This window comes from Trichomycterus rosablanca, chromosome 5, assembly GCF_030014385.1.
Source record: "Trichomycterus rosablanca isolate fTriRos1 chromosome 5, fTriRos1.hap1, whole genome shotgun sequence".
NCBI lineage: Eukaryota > Metazoa > Chordata > Actinopteri > Siluriformes > Trichomycteridae > Trichomycterus > Trichomycterus rosablanca.
Genome location: NC_085992.1, coordinates 41,342,088 through 41,365,714, shown reverse-complemented (window position 1 = coordinate 41,365,714; position 23,627 = coordinate 41,342,088). Strand labels below are relative to the sequence as shown.

The following is a 23,627-nucleotide window of genomic DNA, read 5'->3' as shown; positions in this document are numbered from 1 at the left end:
ACAGCCACTCAGCCTCGAGTGGCAGAGCTGGATTCGATACGACGTACTCAGAATCCAGCTCTGGTTGCAGTGTGTCTTTTTACCGCTGCGCCACCTGAGCGGCTTCCTTACTGAGTTTTTAACATTTTGATCAACCGTCATATAGGCGGTATATCGCGGATATCAATATATTAGATTTTATTTTTACACGATGTTAAAAATGGCCATATTCAACATATCGAGTATGTCTAGGATAAACAGGTTACCGTATGAGAACATTTCAAACAGAACACAAAGGCGCTGTTCAGCACGCTTCACACACACGCAAACTGAATCACTGTCCGAAACGACTCTTTTCAAACAAATCATTCATTGGAATCGAATCAGGGAGCTGTGCAATTATATATGGTAAAGATTCATTCGCTCTGCCCACACAAACGAATCAGTTCATTTGTGAAAGAGATTCATTCATGGTTCACGCCTTAAAAACAGCTGTATGAACCAATCAGAGCTTCCGAATTCAGATTCTGGGCAGAATTTCAATCTCTCTCTTGATTGGTTGTTGAGGCATAAGTGACAGTATAGTGAACGAATTATCAATTTTAGCTTTTTACCGGGAAAGCCAAGTGAATAGAATAGAATAGAATTGTCACTATACACAGGTACAATGAAATTTCCAATGGCATCTCTCCAATAAAGTAGCAGCAGTAGAGAAAAGACAGTAGTAGTAATCACAAAAAAAAAACCAAATACATTTATAAATGTATAAGAAAATAAATGATCTAAGATGGTTTTCATTAGTTTGGTGGACAAACACAGTTGGAAATGGTTTTATATATTCTGGAAACATATAAGGTGGCCTTCAGGTAAGCAGCGGTTATGATTTTATGCTGCTGTATGGTTGCTCTGGGTCGCATTGCTGTTGGTTAACGTGCACTTTCATTTTGAAATGATAGCAAAGCATTATCAAATATTCAACTTTCTTGGGATATTTTTTATTCTCATATTTGAAGTAAAACGGAGCATAAATGTGATTGTGAGATTCTGCTGGTTTGTTTGATATAAATATTGTCAATATTAATACCAATACAACCTTATAATAATACAAAATATAAACACTGTAAATCAGTCAGAATTTATCATAACTACAATGTTTTGTGTTTTTAAGATAACTTATAAACAATATAGGCTAAAATACGGGCGGTGGCCTGCCATTGTACTTTACGTTTACATCATATCTTATCACATCATATATCGCCACTTCTCAAGAGCATATCTAGTTTTTTAGTCATCTCGCCCAGCCCTACCGTCATATCGGTCCCTCCATCTATAAATTGATTTTTCTAAGACTGCATTGTTTGTGTTCACATTGCTTTACCAGCATCAGTAAAATGTTGAATTTAAACCCTACAGAAACCACCACCTGCAGGAGATGTCAAAGTGACTCAGGTACTCTTCTGTGTTCTAGCTTCATTTGATTTGTGTGGCACATTTAGTGGAGAGCTCGTTCTCTCTTTTTCTCCCGCCATTGTCACCTTGGACATTCATTCTGTTTTTTTTTATTTATATATATTATTTATTTATTTTATTACTTCTCATCAGTAACAGAAGCTGAGTCACAGTGACACAGATGCTTTCAATGTGCTTCCTCTCTTGCGGGGGTGTTTGTGTGGCTCGTTGGCTGCTAAATGGGCATCCATAACTGTATCGCAGAAGCATGTGCTGCTCAGTTATGTTTTTTTTATCATGTTTTCTATAAGTGATCTGCACTCACTTAATACAGCAGTCTAGAAAAGGCTCTCTCAGACAGTGCCGGTCATTACCAGTGGCTGCTTTATTTCCTTATTTTATTACATCTTGCGACGTATGTGTAAGCAAAAATTCCATCTGCGCTGATCACTTCTGGGGCAGACCTCTGTGTTACCGGCAATGAGTTTTTTTGAGTGAGTCTTATTTTATTCCAGACATTCACTGAAATTGTACTTGATTTTGAACCTGCAATTGAATCAGCGCTGTTATTTATCAGTCGAAATAGCAGCAAGCTGTTTCCCCTGATGCTCTCAAAACAGTCAGTAAAGCTGCATTGTACGAATATTATTAGTGCTGACACATCATTGCACTTCATCTATTTAGAATAAACACTACACAGTCGTGGCATCTGCCAAGTGCTGTTGCTCTGTGTATTTGGGCAATTATCTGGATAGGATAGCAGAGTGTCCCACTTGTTGTTATGCCTTCCATATTCCATACTGCCTACTTTTGAAATGTGTTTGAGAGAAACAAGTGCATTAAATATAAATGTAATGTGTTTTTTTATATATTTATGCAATTTTTGTGATAGTTAACACTGTACAACTTGGTACTCTCTAACCAAATGTAAACCTATAGTGTTTTTAATGCAGATTAACATTGAGGGTAAATCATCAGAGTGCAATAGGTATTTAAGATCTGTGACTGGTCTATCCTGGGATACAGACCATTAATCTGACAAGTGATTGTTTTATCCATACTTAAAAAATTTAAATAAACCATTATCATACACCGACGAGGCATAACATTATGACCACTGACAGTTGAAGTTAATAAGACTGATTATCTCTTCATCACGGCACCTGTTAGTGGGTGGGATATATTAGGCAGCAAGTGAACATTTTATCCGCAAGCTTGATGTGTTAGAAGCAGGAAAAATGGGCAAGCATAAAGATTTGAGTGAGTCTGACAAGGGCCAAATTGTGATGCCTAGATGACTGGGTCAGACGTCATGGGTGGCCAAGGCTCATTGATGCAAGTGGGGAGCGAAGTCTGACCCATGTCAAGCTACTGTAGCTCAAATTGCTAAAGAAGTTAATGCTGGTTCTGATAGAAAGGTGTCAGAATACACAGTGCATCGCAGTTTGTTGTGTATGGGGCTGCATAGCCACAGATCAGTCAGTTAGGAAGGTGGTCATAATGTTATGACTGATCGGTGTATTGTTCCTCAAAAATAGTAATGCAGGGTTTTGTTTGCCAGACAGGAGGCACATTAGCCAAGATGCTTGAGGATATCGGCATACACTGTGTGCATAACGACCACATTTAAATTAAAAACATTTAAATAATTTTATTTCAGAATATTGTGGTCACTTGTGTAAGGGGAACACCAGTAGATACTAAAAGTATTTAATGCAAGTACTTACTTACCCAACATTTTAGTGCAGTAGAGCCATTTATACATTTTTAATGATAAAATGATTCATTTGTTCTTATATATATTAACAGACATGTATAACAGTCGTAACAAAAACAAAATATGTTTACATATTTACATCTAATTTATGTTTTTCCACTAAGGTCTTGAGTATTTTGATTGTATTAACATTCTCTTCTGATACACACGTTTGCGTTTCTAATTTTAGAGTGAAATATGTTATTATCTATGACATATTGAGCTCTGGACCCAAACAGGATAAAACTGTTGAATTTCATTATTTGCTTTATTACACTCTGTGTCATGACTATAAGCTATATGAGGTACAAGAAAGTAATAAACAGGGCCTAACATGCAGTTACACAGAGATATGAGCCAAGATAGAAAATTTAATCAAAAGCGACTAGAAAAAACAAACACTCATGGTTGCTAAAACAGCCTTCAGCGAGCAAGGTATAAATGTTTAGATACAATTAAAATCTAAGTCATTGAATGTATCACGCGAGGCTTCTAGCACAAGTTATACAGTGATTGTTATGTTTGTATTGGTGACATTACAACCAGTGCTGTTTTGAAGTCTGGATCACCAAGATAGAAGTAAATCACTTACATTACAAAGAGTTTGGTAGACTTACTGTGGATATAAATTAGAGAGCTACTGCTGTAGAATAATTACACCAGCATATAGAAACAATACATAGTTTCTCTCTATATGTGTGTGTGTGTGTGTGTGTGTGTCTTATCCACTTATACCAGCACAACACTCACTAACACACACTTACACATGACTATGGCTGATCTGTGTATATACAGTGTATCACAAAAGTGAGTACACCCCTCACATTTCTGCAAATATTTCATTATATCTTTTCATGGGACAACACTATAGACATGAAACTTGGATATAATTTAGAGTAGTCAGTGTACAACTTGTATAGCAGTGTAGATTTACTGTCTTCTGAAAATAACTCAACACAGCCATTAATGTCTAAATAGCTGGCAACATACAGGGGTTGGACAAAATAACTGAAACACCTGTCATTTTAGTGTGGTAGGTTTCATGGCTAAATTGGACCAGTCTGGTGGCCAATCTTCATTAATTGCACATTGCACCAGTAAGAGCAGAGTGTGAAGGTTCAATTAGCAGGGTAAGAGCACAGTTTTGCTCAAAATATTGCAATGCACACAACATTATGGGTGACATACCAGAGTTCAAAAGAGGACAAATTGTTGGTGCACGTCTTGCTGGCGCATCTGTGACCAAGACAGCAAGTCTTTGTGATGTATCAAGAGCCACGGCATCCAGGGTAATGTCAGCATACCACCAAGAAGGACAAACCACATCCAACAGGATTAACTGTGGACGCAAGAGGAAGCTGTCTGAAAGGGATGTTCGGGTGCTAACCCGGATTGTATCCAAAAAACATAAAACCACGGCTGCCCAAATCACGGCAGAATTAAATGTGCACCTCGACTCTCCTGTTTCCACCAGAACTGTCCGTCGGGAGCTCCACAGGGTCAATATACACGGCCGGGCTGCTATAGCCAAACCTTCGGTCACTCGTGCCAATGCCAAACGTCGATTTCAATGGTGCTGAAAGCGCAAATCTTGGGCTGTGGACAATGTGAAACATGTATTGTTCTCTGATGAGTCCACCTTTACTGTTTTCCCCACATCCGGGAGAGTTACAGTGTGGAGAAGCCCCAAAGAAGCGTACCACCCAGACTGTTGCATGCCCAGAGTGAAGCATGGGGGTGGATCAGTGATGGTTTGGGCTGCCATATCATGGGATTCCCTTGGCCCAATACTTGTGCTAGATGGGCGCGTCACTGCCAAGGACTACCGAACCATTCTGGAGGACCATGTGCATCCAATGGCGGTGCCGTGTATCAGGATGACAATGCACCAATACACACAGCAAGACTGGTGAAAGATTGGTTTGATGAACATGAAAGTGAAGTTGAACATCTCCCATGGCCTGCACAGTCACCAGATCTAAATATTATTGAGCCACTTTGGGGTGTTTTGGAGAAGCGAGTCAGGAAACGTTTTCCTCCACCAGCATCACATAGTGACCTGGCCACTATCCTGCAAGAAGAATGGCTTAAAATCCCTCTGACCACTGTGCAGGACTTGTATATGTCATTTCCAAGATGAATTGACGCTGTATTGGCCGCAAAAGGAGGCCCTACACCATACTAATAAATTATTGTGGTCTAAAACCAGGTGTTTCAGTTATTTTGTCCAACTCCTGTAAGTGAGTACACCCCACAGTGAACATGTCCAAATTGTGCCCAAATGTGTCGTTGTCCCTCCCTGGTGTCATGTGTCAAGGTCCCAGGTGTAAATGGGGAGCAGGGCTGTTAAATTTGGTGTTTTGGGTACAATTCTCTCATACTGGCCACTGGATATTCAACATGGCACCTCATGGCAAAGAACTCTCTGAGGATGTGATAAATAGAATTGTTGCTCTCCACAAAGATGGCCTGGGCTATAAGAAGATTGCTAACACTCTGAAACTGAGCTACAGCATGGTGGCCAAGGTCATACAGCGGTTTTCCAGGACAGGTTCCACTCGGAACAGGCTTCTCCAGGGTCGACCAAAGAAGTTGAGTCCACGTGTTCGGCGTCATATCCAGAGGTTGGCTTTAAAAAATAGACACATGAGTGCTGCCAGCATTGCTGCAGAGGTTGAAGACGTGGGAGGTCAGCCTGTCAGTGCTCAGACCATACGCCGCACACTGCATCAACTCGGTCTGCATGGTCGTCATCCCAGAAGGAAGCTGACGCACAAGAAAGCCCGCAAACAGTTTGCTGAAGACAAGCAGTCCAAGAACATGGATTACTGGAATGCCCTGTGGTCTGACGAGACCAAGATAAACTTGTTTGGCTCAGATGGTGTCCAGCATGTGTGGCGGCGCCCTGGTGAGAAGTACCAAGACAACTGTATCTTGCCTACAGTCAAGCATGGTGGTGGTAGCATCATGGTCTTGGGCTGCATGAGTGTTGCTGGCACTGGGGAGCTGCAGTTCATTGAGGGAAACATGAATTCCAACATGTACTGTGACATTCTGAAACAGAGCATGATCCCCTCCCTTCGAAAACTGGGCCTCATGGCAGTTTTCCAACAGGATAACGACCCCAAACACAACCTCCAAGATGACAACTGCCTTGCTGAGGAAGCTGAAGGTAAAGGTGATGGACTAAACCCAATTGAGCACCTGTGGCGCATTCTCAAGTGGAAGGTGGAGGAGTTCAAGGTGTCTAACATCCACCAGCTCCGTGATGTCATCATGGAGGAGTGGAAGAGGATTCCAGTAGCAACCTGTGCAGCTCTGGTGAATTCCATGCCCAGGAGGGTTAAGGCAGTGCTGGATAATAATGGTGGTCACACAAAATATTGACACTTTGGGCACAATTTGGACATGTTCACTGTGGGGTGTACTCACTTATGTTGCCAGCCATTTAGACATTAATGGCTGTGTGTTGAGTTATTTTCAGAAGACAGTAAATCTACACTGCTATACAAGTTGTACACTGACTACTCTAAGTTATATCCAAGTTTTAGTTCTATAGTGTTGTCCCATGAAAAGATATAATAAAATATTTGCAGAAATGTGAGGGGTGTACTCACTTTTGTGATACACTGTATATATATATATATACTGTATATACACAGATCAGCCATAGTCATGTGTAAGTGTGTGTTAGTGAGTGTTGTGCGGGTATGAGTGGATAAGACACAGCAGCGCTGAGTTTGAACACCTCACTGTCACTGCTGGACTGAGAATAGTTCACCAAACAAAAATATTCAGCCAACAGCACCTCGTGGGCAGCGTCCTGTGACCACTGATGAAGGTCTAGAAGATGACCAACTCGAACAGCAGCAATAGATGAGCGATCGTCTCTGACTTTACATCTACAAGGTGTACTAGGTAGGAGTGTCTAATAGAGTGGACAGTGAGTGGACACAATATATAAACTCCAGCAGCGCTGCTGTGTCTTATCCACTCTTATCCAGCACAACACACACAGTGATGAGAATGATCCACCACCTAAATAATACCTGTAGGGGGTCCAAACCATTGAAGAACAGGGTAAAAGCAGGGTACAAAAAGGTATGTAGAGAAACAGATGGACTACAGTCAGTAATTGTAGAGCTACAAAGTGCTTCTATATGGTAAGTGGAGCTGATAAAATGGACAGAGAGGGTAAAAACAAGGAGGTGGTTTTAATGTTATGGCTGATCAGCATATACAGTGTATCACAAAAGTGAGTACACCCCTCACATTTCTGCAGATATTTAAGTATATCTTTTCATGGGACAACACTGACAAAATGACACTTTGACACAATGAAAAGTAGTCTGTGTGCAGCTTATATAACAGTGTAAATTTATTCTTCCCTCAAAATAACTTAATATACAGCCATTAATGTCTAAACCACCGGCAACAAAAGTGAGTACACCCCTAAGAAACTACACCCCTAAATGTCCAAATTGAGCACTGCTTGTCATTTTCCCTCCAAAATGTCATGTGATTTGTTAGTGTTACTAGGTCTCAGGTGTGCATAGGGAGCAGGTGTGTTCAATTTAGTAGTACAGCTCTCACACTCTCTCATACTGGTCACTGAAAGTTCCAACATGGCACCTCATGGCAAAGAACTCTCTGAGGATCTTAAAAGACGAATTGTTGCGCTACATGAAGATGGCCAAGGCTACAAGAAGATTGCCAACACCCTGAAACTGAGCTGCAGCACAGTGGCCAAGATCATCCAGCGTTTTAAAAGAGCAGGGTCCACTCAGAACAGACCTCGCGTTGGTCGTCCAAAGAAGCTGAGTGCACGTGCTCAGCATCACATCCAACTGCTGTCTTTGAAAGATAGGCGCAGGAGTGCTGTCAGCATTGCTGCAGAGATTGAAAAGGTGGGGGGTCAGCCTGTCAGTGCTCAGACCATACGCCGCACACTACATCAAATTGGTCTGCATGGCTGTCACCCCAGAAGGAAGCCTCTTCTGAAGTCTCTACACAAGAAAGCCTGCAAACAGTTTGCTGAAGACATGTCAACAAAGGACATGGATTACTGGAACCATGTCCTATGGTCTGATGAGACCAAGATTAATTTGTTTTGTTCAGATGGTCTCAAGCATGTGTGGCGGCAATCAGGTGAGGAGTACAAAGATAAGTGTGTCATGCCTACAGTCAAGCATGGTGGTGGGAATGCCATGGTCTGGGGCTGCATGAGTGCAGCAGGTGTTGGGGAGTTACATTTCATTGAGGGACACATGAACTCCAATATGTACTGTGAAATACTGAAGCAGAGCATGATCCCCTCCCTCCGGAAACTGGGTCGCAGGGCAGTGTTCCAGCATGATAATGACCCCAAACACACCTCTAAGACGACCACTGCTTTATTGAAGAGGCTGAGGGTAAAGGTGATGGACTGGCCAAGCATGTCTCCAGACCTAAACCCAATAGAACATCTTTGGGGCATCCTCAAGCGGAAGGTGGAGGAGCGTAAAGTCTCGAATATCCGCCAGCTCCGTGATGTCGTCATGGAGGAGTGGAAAAGCATTCCAGTGGCAACCTGTGAAGCTCTGGTAAACTCCATGCCCAGGAGAGTTAAGGCAGTTCTGGGAAATAATGGTGGCCACACAAAATATTGACACTTCAGGAACTTTCACTAAGGGGTGTACTCACTTTTGTTGCCGGTGGTTTAGACATTAATGGCTGTATATTGAGTTATTTTGAGGGAAGAATAAATTTACACTGTTATATAAGCTGCACACAGACTACTTTTCATTGTGTCAAAGTGTCATTTTGTCAGTGTTGTCCCATGAAAAGATATACTTAAATATCTGCAGAAATGTGAGGGGTGTACTCACTTTTGTGATACACTGTATATGACAAATAAAATAAATTTTGGATTAAGACTAGTTTTTCTGGTAAATAACAAAAGAGGGTGTAGACAATTAGGCTGGGCCAGAGACAAGGCTAAAAGCATGGCATGATGTTTTAAAACACACTTGGTTGGTATGGCCTCCATAACATATTGTATTGTTTCCTTGCTGTAGAATAAAATAGATATAAAAAAGAGATAATAACTGTAAGGTCATTTAAATGTTGTTGGTCCTAATATCATTTAATGTAACATTAAAATATTTTTTAAATAATACATTTACCATGACACCTCAGTCAGCACATGGTTCCCACCTTTGCATGTGTTAAGCTGTCTTGACCTGTTACATCAGCTATACAGAAATTTGGAATGTAACTATCTCGTCCGTGTTAGGGTTTAATAGGTCCCACGGCATGTATGCAACACACACTCAGGATCAAGTGTGTCCTTAATTAGTATGTAGGGTTTCTCTCCTCACAAGATTGGAACAGCACTGTATTATTAGATAATAGCAGAGTGCTGCTGGCAGAGCACTCCTACAGCACCATTACACACTGATCCACACCACACTCACACACACAGTCAGGGCTATTATCCCAGTAAAAATCCTTATTCAAAAGATAAATGACCTGTACCAGATCTGATTGCTGATTCTTCCTTCGGTTACACTTCTTACCAAGGCGCTAGAAGTACTAAACAGGGACAAATTGGTGCACATAGGGTTCACACTAACACGCAAGATTTCACTACTACCAATCTGGGTTTTAGCCTGGATGAGTCTTGACTCATTCACGCTATCACTGTGTCTGTTTAGACTTTCCAGGACTTTACAGGTGAGTTTGCTCTCACCTTTCAAAACATACCATTAGGCAAACTGGCTTTTTTTAAATTGCCCTGTGTGTGTAAGTGAGTGAATGAGTGTGTTCCTTGCAGTACAGGATGTATTACTACTTAGTGCCCAGTGTTTTGTTACTTTGACCCTGCTATAGTAGCTACTCAAAATAAATAGTTACATATTTATTAGTGGATCAGTGGACTATTAGTGCCTATTACTAGTGACCACCATATCTAAAAAACTTACACTTTACTAGTATTGGTATACAATAAATAAAGGTATAAAACAAGAACAGTTCAACTGTACAACTTCTTTGTTCTATTACCCAGTGGAAAGTGGCAAAAGATTAATCAGCACTGATTTTTAAATGCAAATTTAAGTGCAATATACACTGAAGTGCCAGAAAACAGGTATTGAAAACTGGTACAGTCTAATACTTGGTAGTTCCCCTGTGAGAGTGTAGTACTGCAGAAATATAATGGGGCATGGACCCCACAAGCTTGCAGAAATATTCTGTAGTCAATAAACACAATACCTCCTGCAGAACGGTCCAGAATTCTCTTGTTTTCCGAGGTGTAGAATTTCTGTGTTCCACAGCTCTGGAGACTCAGGTGGGAATGGCAAAACCCCAAACTGAGTTGAGCGTTCCTCTAACCATAATTTGACGTCTGTAGATTTATGTGGCGGTGCATTGTCCTGAAGAGGCCAAATACATCAGAACAAATGCAGGACACAAACAGGTGCAACTCAGAGCGTTCACCTGTCAAAGACGTTTGTAGACGTTTGTAGGAGTCCCATGAAATGCCAGCAAAACAAACACATACACCGACTAGGCATAACATTATGACCACTGACAGGTGAAGTGAATAACACTGATTATCTTAGAATATATTAAGCAGCAAGTAACAATTTTATCCTCAAAGTTGATGTGTTAGAAGCAGGAAAAATGGGCGAGCGTAAGGATTTGAGTGAGTTTGACAAGGGCCAAATTGTGATGGCTAGATGACTGGGTCAGAGCATCTCCAAAACTGCAGCTCTTGTGGGGTGTTCCCAGTCTGCAGTGGTCAGTATCTATCAAAAGTGGTCCAAGGAGAAAGCAGTGGTAAACCGGCGACAGGGTCATGGGCGACCAAGGCTCATCCAACAGATGAGCAACGGTAGCTCAAATTCCTGAAGAAGTTAATGCTGGTTCTGATAGAAAGGTGTCAGAATACATAGAGCATTGCAGTTTGTTGCGTATGGGGCTGTATAGCCGCAGACCAGTCAGTTAGGAAGGTGGTCATAATGTTATGCCTCATCGGTGTATGTGGCGTTGCTGTGTATTTTGCATAGGCTTGTCTGTACCAGTTTTTCAGGCACTTCAGTGTATTTCACAGATCACATGCAGCAGTGTATTGATTTTACCATATGTAAGGAAATATGAACTAAACAAATCTGTGATGTTTGGTCATTTTATACAGTTTGTCTATAATCTGAACGAATTTGCTGCTGAGAGTTTTAGTTTAATTTCGCTAAAGAGCTCTGATACTGTAATTTATGCAATCGGAGAAATGCCTATCTAGGCCACCTGACAGCATGTCACTGGTTTGATGCTTGTAATATACTTTAAAGTAATCAACATGTCTTCTGAGATTAGGTGCTATAAAAGCATTCTGTCAAGTTCCAGTTATTAGTTGACATTTCAGAATACCGAGTGGAATTTATCCTGCCAGAGTTACTGAGAAGTTTTAAGATAAAGTCTAACAGAAAGTCTATCTACAAGACTTGCATTAACGTATTTTAGAATTGAAAATAAAGTTTGTTTTGTTTTATTATTAGGATTTTGACAAAAACGGTAGTTACTCATCACACAAGATTCATCAGTTCACAAGGTTATATCGAACACAGTCATGGACAATTAAGTATCTCCAATTCACCTCACTTGCATGTCTTGTGACTGTTATTCACCCACAAACCGATGCCCAAGTGAAAGTGAGGGCTAACATGCGTTCTCTGAGACATGTGAATCTACCCACTACAGCTCAATCATTGTCACTGATCTCCCACTATGACAGCTTTCAAAATGTGTTCAAATCCCTGAGAATTTATCTTCAAGGGAAAAAAGACTCAGAGATTGAACAGCCATTTAGCATCGGGTTGATGCTCTACATCACTTTTACCTCAATATTCTTCAGTACTTATACTGGCCAGCTTGCTGCATAATAGCTTTGAACATTTGTAATTAAGCAGGCTTGCTTCCAACACTATGAAACCACTCATAAACTTTGGCCAGCCCCAGCCAATATCAGATTGTTGTATTAATAAAATAGGGTAAACGTCGTCAAAATACAAGTATAGGGTGACGTATCACTTCTTAGCAGTGTTATTACATCACTTATTATTACATCAACAAAATGCCTTTGACAAAACTTTATTTCAGAACAAGACAGGCAGTGTAGTACTGTTCTATTATTCAGTATTGTTTTATGCCATCATGGTGACATTGTGGTGCAGCAGGTAATATGGCTACTAATAGATAGATAGATAGATAGATAGATAGATAGATAGATAGATAGATAGATAGATAGATAGATAGATAGATAGATAGATAGATAGATAGATAGATAGATAGATAGATAGATAGATAGATAGATAGATAGATAGATAGACAGATTCAACTTTATTGGCATTGCTCAGTACAGGTAGAAGGCAACAAAATGCAGTTAGAATCTACCAAAAGTGCAAATAGTAGCATTGTGCAAGAAAACAGAGAATCAGAATCAGAATCAGAATACTTTATTGATCCCCGAGGGGAAATTTCAGATGTTACAGTTGCTCAGATTGTATATATGTATTAAGAATATATTAAAAGGTAAGAATATATTAAAAAGTAAAGTAAAGTAAAAACACTCTTAAAATAAAGTGGCAAAACGCTCTTAAAATACACTTAAAACGCTCTTAAAATAAAGTGGCAGATGCAGTGGTGACATACATATTGCACTATTTATGATACAGTGGCGAATATCAGTTAAGTTACATATTCTGTGAGTAATATTAATGTATAATTAAAAGTATAGCTATTTACATATATGGAATTATATCTATGTACATAGTACTATATACATAATAGCAAAAATAATAATAATAAGCATATGAATAAAATGGGATTAGTTAGGTGTATATTATAATAAGAACAGTAATAATAATAAAAAGATTAGTTAGGTATGTATTATAATAACAGTAATAAATAATAAAAGATGGGCCGTGCAGGTGGCGCAGCGGTAAAAACACACGCTGGAACCAGAGCTGGGATCTCGAATACATCGTATCGAATCTCAGCTCTGCCTGCCGGCTAAGGCTGAGCGGCCACATGAACAACGATTGGCCTGTTGTTCAGATATGGGCGGGACTAAGTCGGATGGGGTCTCTCTCCCATGACTGGTGCAATTACGACCTCTGCTGGTTGATTGATGGTGCCTGCACAGAGATGAGAAAAGAGTGCTCTCAGGGTGTGTCTCTCCGTACACAACGCTGAGCTGCACTGCACTCATCAAAGTGTAGGTGATAAGATGCATACGGCATGCAGCCCACGTGGCGGAGGGGGCATGGGTTAGCTTCGTTCTCCTCAATCAGAGCAGGGATCGGCATTGGTGGAAAGGAATCATGATGCAATCTGGCAATTGGACGCGCTAAAAGGGAGAAAAAGGGGAGAAAATACCTAAACAAAAATATATAAATAATAAAAGATCATACTAAATAATACTAAATAATACTAAATCATCTACTGAGAACAAATTAATACATTAATAAATAAATTTATATGTATTTATTTCATTATCTGCTATTTTTTTACAGATGCTGTTTTATTTAATTACACTGAAACATTCAAGTGCTGAATTAATGCCCTAGTTTCCAGCCTGGTCTGCAACACTCAAACCGAATGAAAGCTTTCTTTATATGAGAACATATCCACAGTATGACTAATGACTTTATTTATTGAATTTTCTCCATTAAATAAATGAGTGTAGAGCAGAAAGTGATATGCTCAGTGTGGCCATGTGGACGTGACGAGAAAACAAGACACAGACCCTAAACACTTGCCAGCATCTTGCCATTCAGATGACAAGTAGGAAAATGATGGTGAATATTGATTAAATATGAAAATATATTGATTTGATTTTGTGTTGAAAAGTCCATTGTGCATTAGTTATACCCACTGTGTATTGCATATGAAAATGAAATTGATTTTGAATAATAACTAACAGTACTAAGAGCAGTACTTACTTTTATATGTATTCCATCCTGAGCAATCAGCAATCAGGCAGTTGTTGGTTCAAGCCCCACTATTGCCATGTTGCCACTGTTTGGTTTCTGAGCCAGACTCTTAACCCTCCTGTATGAAGGCTTGTGTGTTTTGTGTTCAGTCACATTTACATTTTCAGCATTTAGCAGACACTTTTATCCAAAGCGACTTATACTGTGACAGTATAAGGGTCTTGCTCAAGGGCCTAACAGTGGCAACCTGGAAGTGGTGGGGCTTGAACCACTGACATTTCAATTGCTAGTCCAGTACCTAAACTGCTCAGTTACAGCTGCCCCTGTGCCAGTTGTAGGTGACTTTGGATAAAAGCATCTGCTAAATACCACAAATGTAAATCCTTTGCACACTAGTCCTTCCAGAAATTTGTGATTTACACAAATGTAACCACTCTGTGCACAAAACCTAAAAGTAAAAAAGTCATATTATTTTTTTATATCTCTTCTATCTCTCCTCCAGTTCATTGTGCTCTGAGAAGGTGCTAACTGCTGTCATCTACACACACACACTTACAAACTCCCAAGACTGCCTAGTATCACACAGTTAATTGGGTAGATGGGAATACCCTCTTTTTCACCCAGAGGGCAAAGCCAATCAGTTCCCTTCTCCTGACCAAAGATCGCTTACGGCATATTACATACCCAAACCTCTGGACAATTGGGCAAACAGATTTTCATAAATTTGTAGAACTTCAACAGTGTAGTTCTTTGTTGATAAATAATGAATAAGCTAATGCTAAATTTGTGCTGTGGATTTCGAGACAAGCAACTGCAAAGAAATGTATTCCTTAACAATAATATAAAAAGCTTGTGAGATCCTGGTTGGACAAGAATGCACTTGTTCTCAAAACTATTTAGATAGATACACATTTCTCCGACGTAGAACAAAACCTCCTACATCCTATTAAAAAAGTTTGATATAATTGGTCAAATTAACTGGCACGGTTGCCTTCTTGAAAATAACTAGCCAAAGCTTTATCAAAAATTCCCACCTGAGTCTGTAATCAAATCCTCTCTCCCACAGCTACCCTCTTCACGTGCAGAGATCTAATGCATTTAATGAATAAATAATGGCAAAGGCAAAGGCACTATACAGCATTTGGCAATGTGGGCTGCCCGGTTGGCCCAGGCTGAAATCTGCTATCTGATAATGCCAGGCTGTGATTACAGAGTCAAGTAGGGTCTCCACTTTGAGGGCTTTGTTCATTTTTTTGGCCTCTTTCCATTACACCACTGTCCATTTGTTGCCATTTTCATTTATAAGCAGTGGAAAAGCTCTGTCGTAATTAAAAAGCTCCTAACAAGACGTGACTGCATTAAAAGAAAAAGACAAAGGCTGATATGTTGTGGTGGTTGTGGTGGGAATGGGTGAATTGAGCAGCCTAACAGGCTGACAGCAGGCACACACACTCTGGGTCGATCTTGGGGTTATTTGTGTAACCAGACTGACCCAGACCTCTGCAGACCTGCATGTTAGAGGATTTACACTGACCAGCGGGAGGGATTGCTGGGCATCAGCACACTAAACCACATTGCACAGACTCTTGACTGGGCACGGGGGTAGTGAAGTGAGAAACCGACATGGGTTTTGAGTGATTTTGGCTTGCTTTGTCAGAACAGGGTAGTGATCTGTTGTTCTCTCGGTTAAAATATTGGATGGCGGGATGATCCGACACCTTTGTGATTAGCATAACATGATACTGGATCTCCTGTGAGGAGAGTGATCTGTATAACATTCATCTTTGAGATGAAAATATTTTAGAAATGCAAATTTATCCAGACTGTTTCTGAGATTCAAGTAGCTCTCATTTATTTGTTCGCTGCATCGTTCTGTTCTGTGATAATTAATACCCACTGACCCCTCATTAAGTGAGAACTCCAGCATTTTGAACTAATCTGTATGCACAGCAAGTGTAACACAAGTGATTATCTCAGAAGAACATTTAACTGTTTCACTGTATTAAGAAATGAACAAAAAGCTCGTAAGTAATCAGCATTTTGAGCTCTGGATTTGTCATAGCCAATTATTGCTCTAGCCAATCCTCCAAGGGCTCATGTGTTTGACTAAAAGTGTTTTCAAAACACGTTGCATTAGAAATCAGAAATCAGAAATCAGAAAGGGTTTTATTGTCATTATATGATTCATATAATAAAGTTGCATTAAAACCACCTCCTTGTTTCTACACACATTGTCCATTTTATCAGCTCCACTTACCATATAGAAGCACTTTGTAGTTCTACAATTACTGACTGTAGTCCATCTGTTTCTCTGCATGCTTTGTTAGCCCCCTTTCATGCTGTTCTTCAATGGTCAGGACTCTCCCAGGACCACTACAGAGTAGGTATTATTTAGGTAGTGGATCATTCTCAGCACTGCAGTGACACTGACATGGTGGTGGTGTGTTAGTGTGTGTTGTGCTGGTATGAGTGGATAAGACACAGCAGCACTGTTGGAGTTTTTAAACACCTCACTGTCACTGCTGGACTGAGAATAGTCCACAAACCTAAAATATCCAGCCAACGGCGCCCCATAGGCAGCGTCCTTTGACCACCGATGAAGGTCTAGAAGATGACCAACTCGAACAGCAGCAATAGATGAGCGATCGTCTCTGACTTTACATCTACAAGGTGGACCAACTAGGTAGGAGTGTCTAATAGAGTGGACAGTGAGTGGACACGGTATTTAAAAACTCCAGCAGCGCGGCTGTGTCTGATCCACTCATACCAGCACCATGTCATTGTCACTGCGGTGCTGAGAATGATCCACCACCTAAATAATACCTGCTCTGTGGTGGTCCTGTGGGGGTCCTGATCATTGAAGAACAGGGTGAAAGCAGGCTAAAAAATATGTAGCGAAACAGATGGACTACAGTCAGTAATTGTAGAACTACAAAGTGCTTCTATATGGTAAGTGGAGTTAATAAAATGGACAGTGAGTGTAGAAACAAGGAGGTGGTTTTAATGTTATGGTTGATCAGTGTAGATCAACATAAAAACAGTACTAGAAAATTCCACACTAGCCCAGATGTAATATTGCACATTTGAATTGCACATAGTTAATAAAGTCAATAAGTGGTTATTGCACAAAAACAATGTGTGGATGTTGGCTGTTCTTAAATCTGGAGGTATGAGCTTCCAGCGACCTGAAGCGCCAACCCGAGGGCATCAGGTCAAACAAATGAATAGCAGGATGTGAGGAGTCTCTAAGTATTTATGACTCTTTGCAGGGCCTCTGTACAACCTGGATACCACACACTAATGCAATACGCTAACACACTTTTAATGGCAGATCTGTAGAATGATATCTTCTGATCCATTTTGTATTTCCCAATAGCTTTTGATCCAATTTGTATGACCGGTGCTTGGCTGACCCAGTCAGACCAGTCCTGCATCTCTGCCTGTGAGTGTGCCGCTGTGTCCTAACCCTGCCAGCCTGATCCATGTCAACGTTCTGCATTTGCCACAAAGCCAGAACAAACACATTATATATTAGAGAATACAGCCAGTACAGTCCTACTGTCTGGCCTAGTGATCAGCTGTGATCTTTATTGGCGTTACCTTAACGTTGCTGTTAGATTGTACAGATTGTACTGCTGAATGAGTTACATTTGTAATACAATGTCTTCAACTAGTAAACAACCATGATCTTTGAATTGAATGTGTCAGAAATAGGCTTACCATTGAATGATTTAATAATTGTTTTTTATTTGGTCTGCATTAAATGTGTTCCTCATATTTAATGTGGCTTAAGTGGCATGCTATTTGGTGTTTCTGAGCCTTGATTATATGTATTATATATAGTTTATAGATTAAACTGTGATGCACTGTGTATTCTGACACCTTTCTATCAGAACCAGCATTAACTTCTTCAGCAAACTGAGCTACAGTAGCTCGTCTGTTGGATCGGACCACACGGGTCATCCTTTGCTTCCCACTTGCATCAATGAGCCTTGGTCGCCCATGTCCCTGTTCCTTCCTTGGACCACTTTTGATAAATACTGACCACTGCAGACTGGGAACACCCCACAAGAGCTGCAGTTTTGGAGATGCTCTGACTCAGTCGTCTAGCCATCACAATTTGGCCCTTGTCAGACTCACTCAAATCCTTACGCTTGCCCATTTTTCCTGCTTCTAACACATCAACTTTGAGGATAAAATGTTCACTTGCTGCCTAATATATCCCACCCACTAACAGGTGCCATGATGAAGAGATAATCAGTGTTATTCACTTCACCTGTCAGTGGTCATAATGTTATGCCTGGCCGGTGTACATAGACACCTTTACTTTTTTCCCACCCACCTTTTAGTCAAAATCTCTATCATTTTGTTTTATTAGACATGTCTGATCATATGAGACTAATACAAACCAGATCAGCAATATCCCAAACCGCACAGGGCCATGCTGGCCATTCTCACTAACCGACACACAGAGGCACTGAAGTCTGCACACTGCCGTGAGCTCAGTACAGTGCTCAACACAGGACACTGCCAACTCACCAACACCCAGCCCACAGCTTACACTAAAGCAGGTGTCTGTGGCAAAGAGAGGGAGGTGAGGGAGCAGAATTGGGAGCAGAGAGAGGGACGAAAGGAAAATAGAGACTGAAATGGGTGTGTTTGTGGTAGATGTGGTTAGTGCAGAATTGGTAACTGAAGGGAAATGTCACCATACTAAAAGAGTAGATGAAAATTTGGAAAGTGGTTGGAGGAGTAAGAGAATGGAAACAGGGAAGGATAATAAATATAGAATTGCTATTTAAATAAGAGTGTCATCGTTTGTTGTAAATAGGTGTTGGTTTAATTATCCTAATTCAGTTTCCATCAGATGAAATGTGCACCGATAGGGGACTGATCATAAGTAGGTGGAGAAACATATACTAAATGATACAATTTAACAATTTAGATCATATTATGCTCAATGCTATGGATAAAATATTGAGTGGACCTTAGGTGACCTCAATGTCAATCTGAATGGCAAGAGAACAAATGTGAGTTTAGTTGTGCGAACTGTAAGCACTGGTCTAAGGAGAAGTCGAACAAAGAGATATTGGGTGTGTTCGAAAACCTAGGGAGCTGCCTTGCTGTCTTACTGCCTACATAGGCAGCTGCCTAAGTAGAGAGGATTCTAATGTCATTGACTTATAAGGCAGGTTATTCAAACGCGCCACTTAGACACGCTTACTAAGCTAACACATTTAGCGTCATGCCATTCAAACCAATGGGATGAGGTGGCTCAACGCGCTAGCATGTCAAATAACATCTCCCTCCGTGTACTGTAAACAGTTAAACTGTCCCTGACAAGCCCGAACTTGAAAATAAATTTGTACACGTTTATACAAATTAAAAATCAATGATAATTTATTTACATTTAAAAATAAGTCTATAGCTGCGTCCGGAATCGCATACTTACAGAGTACGTACTAGATTGGAGGAAGTGTGCACTACTCTGCCGGTAAAAAAGTACATACTTCCAGTACAGAAGTATGCAGTATGCACACAACACCGCTACGCACTACATCCGCCATCTTTCCAACGTCAAGTGATGACGTGGGACGTGATGACGTAATATCACCATGGTTACAGACTCATTACAAACCCCACTCGCCAAACTTTTAAATATTTATCGTGTTTTTGTTATTAATTCGTCTTTAAAATGTTTTATTTTATTTATCTTACTTACACTTGTAAACAGAGGACCGCTATCTTTCTTGTCTCTTATTACGCTTCGAACGCCTACGCAGCTCCAGTTGCATTATGGGATACATTAACGGACCACAAGTGTGCATCGCTTGCATACTCAAACATGGCTGCCCAATAAGTAGGTCATCCGGGTACTTCTCGCGTACCTCTTTGTGTATACTATGTATTCGGACATACTAACTGCTCTCGCGTCCTCATTTCGCGTACTATTGAGTATGGAAGTATGCGATTCCGGACGCAGCCTTTGCTTCACATCGTCCGCCATATTAGTTTTTTTTTTGTTTGTTTTTTTGGGAGAAAAGTCGTGCCGCACTGAATACTGGGATTGCCTTCACTGCTAAGGAATCATCAGATGGTCCCTCGTTCTTCACTCAAAATACTGTTGATATTAAGGCATCATGGGAGCGTGCATAGGATGACGTATAATGCTGTCTATGTAGAGAACTCCCTAGGTTTTCTACCACACCCCTGGTCAGATCAGTCATTCTTTATGTGTGGAATATACCAAGAGAAGAGAAAGCCATGTGGGTTTATTCTCTCTTCTTTTTTTAATAATGTCATGGACTGTAGATGGTAAAAACCAGCAAATTTCTTGTAATATCATGCAGTTGATCAGAAAACAGTGAATGACTGGTTGTTAAACAGGTTTCCTTTCAAATTGTGACATGAGACGATTAAAAAAGCAAATAGTACACAATAGCATATATGTGTATATTTCAGTTACATCTGTTGTGTAATGAGAATCATTGCATTTTACATTTTCGGCATTTAGCAGACGCCTTTATCCAAAACGTTTTACAGTACTGTGATGTATACAGTCTGAGCAATTGAGGGTTAAAGGTCTTGCTCAAGGGTCCACCAGCAGCAATCTGTTAGTGGTAGGGTTTGAACCTTTTGATTACTAGTCCAGTACCTTAACCGCTAGGCTACAACTGCATACATTCACATTGTAGCTACAGGCTGGACAATCATAACATTGTGAAAGATTAGGATTTTACTTCGCAACCAAAAGAAAATAGAATTGATGGACCAAAAACAGCTCTATAAATGAGGTGCATTTTGATCGGTGTGTGCCACCCAGCGCTGATATGGATTTAGAGTTGGTTAAAATTGAACCATATTTCTTCCCTAAGGGCAAAACTAAAAACGCTTCGGATCTGCTCTTGATGTAAATTGAATTTAAGTGTGGGTTGCTTTTCAAATGAATGCGTGGACTGGATCCTGCACTGTAGTACTCTGCTCTTTGTCAGGAGTTCCACGCATGCTAGCCGATGGAACTGCCGAGGGGAACTGGCAGGCTGTGGCTGCCGTAACCTGTCATATGAGTTCTAAGTTGGTCTTTTGTGAGAAAATAGCAGTTGCCGGCGTGCAGAGGTGGTGATTTAGCGGGGAGATAAGCTCTCTGTAATGGCAGGGTGGAATAATTCTCATTTAAATAGGAGGGTGATTCCAGCCTCTTGCTCCCAGCCTCTCGCTGCGATGGCTTTTTATGCCTTTCGGGCGATGAGCTGCACTTGCTTTTAAACACAGCCCTTTCATACAGTGTGTGTACACATATACGCACGGGGTGTAATTTAACAAAATGTAGTTTGGTGAAAGAGAGAGGGAAAGAGAAAGGGAGGGAGGGAGAGATGGGGTTCTAGTACAACAACGAATAATATAAATACGTTCAATTGTAATGAATTAGGGGGTGATAATTGATCACAAAGCCTAGACGGAGGAAGAAAAGTGAAGTGTGCTGTGCGCTTGATTTCTTGCTGCTTGTCAGGCTTGTATTTTCTCGTTTACATTCCCTGAGCATTAAGGGCAGAGACAGCTGAGCAGTCTTATTAGTCATTACTGGCTGATCGATACTGGGAGGAAAGAGCTAAAGCAGACGTCTGTCTCCGTGCATCAGAGAACGAGAGAGAGAGAGAGAGAGAGAGAGCACCGAGGCACTCTCATTGAAGCTGCAGTCTCCCAGACAAGGAGAAAAAGACTCTTTAACACCACCCTCTGTGAATGAAATAATCTCACTGGGCATTTTTTATTCTGTATCTGCCGTCTCCATGGAGGGGTCTGGGGTAAGAAAGAGGACCATTGTTCCGAAGGATGAACTCATTTTGTATTAAAGGAAATATTTCATGCTCTGTAGGCTTTTAGATGGTGAAGTAAGACCGCACTGGAGAGCTAGTTTATGGCTTTTGTTCAAGCCGTGTCCGAGTGATACATGTGCCTCGTATTTTCTAATTCTCCTGTTCGACGCAGGTGTGTGAATAAGTACCGAGTCTGGGGAGAACTGGTAAAACCTAGAGTACACTTCCAACCATCGGTGTGGGCAAACTGTAAATGATTCACCATCAGTACCCACCTCCCATACCTTAGATTTCTATATCCTCCCAGCGTGAGGAGACCAAAGCCATTTATTGTTGCAGGATCACTGCTTACAATTCACTGCAGATGAAAAGCCCATGTTTTTGAGAGCTTGATCTGGCTCTTAAGTGCGCACGAAAACACAGAGCTGCAGCGCCTCCCAGTGGTAACCGCTAAAACTACACGTGAAACATCATGTTATTGTAAGAGATGTTGCAAGACTTTGATTTATTATCACATTGTCTTGTACTTATCTTTTCACCAGCGTGACTCTGCTTGTCATTATTACAGCCTTGTAGTAAATTTTTATTTATCAGCTGGATGGAAATCACTTTCTCTTGTAATGTAAAGCTTTGTGGGTATAACCGCTTTGTTTTTCTTGGATTGCCCTCTATAAGTAATTGGACTGTGTTTATTGGAATTTGTGACCATTTAATCAAATGAATGTTTGTCAGGCCAGCTGATAATGTCACAGTTCATTTCAAATGTGTTCTATATGGTTAAGGTCAAGGCTCTGTGCAGGCCATTTGAGTTCCTCCACACTGAAATCAATATGTGGACCTCACACATTCATGCTGGAACAGGAGAGAGCCTTTATCAAAATGTTGCCACTAAGTTTGTTTACATTCATGACTGAAACGGTAGTTACTCGTTGCACAAGATTCATCAGTTCACAAGGTTATATCGAACACAGTCATGGACGATTTTGTATCTCCAATTCACCTCACTTGCATGTCTTTGGGCTGTGGGAGGAAACCCACACAGACACGGGGAGAACATGCAAACACCACACAGAAAGGACCCAGACCGCCCCACCTGGGGATAGAACCCAGGACGTCCTTGCTGTGAGGCCCTCACTATGTCTGAAACACTAAGTGGATTTTATATCATTGGCTTTATAAACCTGTTCACAGAAAAGGTGGCTGAAACACCTAAACTAAATATTCGAATGGGGTGTCCACATACTTTTGCCTATACAAATCATCTAATACATGTTTAAAACTGATTTTTAGTTAATGGCTCAAACTACTTTATCAACGGTGTTTGAAGCCACATTTACATTTGAAGTCAAAGGGTTACAGAAACTTGTATGGGACATGAATTCAAGCTAGTTTGACCATGCTTGTTTAGGTAATTGAAACAGTGGTGCCCAGGTCCAAAGACGAAGCCAAACTGTTATTTAATAATGACAGGAACTTATTTTGGACCATCAGTTGTAATCCAAGAACCAACAAAAACTGCTGGAACACATTGTCTACAGTCAGGTGAGCTTTACAGTGCCATGTGCATAAAGGCTGCTGTCCAGCATATAACCCTCAACCAAAATCAGCCCCTTACGTTGTACTAAAGTTTGCTGATTGCATTAACAAAGAAAAAGA

The 23,627-nt window shown here is 40.7% G+C and overlaps 1 protein-coding gene across 1 annotated transcript in view; it reads left to right on the top strand.

Moving 5' to 3' along the window:
- The first annotated feature begins 1,409 nt into the window (after positions 1–1,409).
- Positions 1,410–23,627, top strand: part of zmiz1a (zinc finger, MIZ-type containing 1a) — a 44,789-nt gene continuing 22,571 nt past the window's right edge. The window contains exon 1 of the mRNA XM_062995217.1: positions 1,410–1,428. The gene's annotated coding sequence lies outside the window, so the exon portion shown is untranslated. The remainder of the gene's footprint in view (positions 1,429–23,627) is intronic.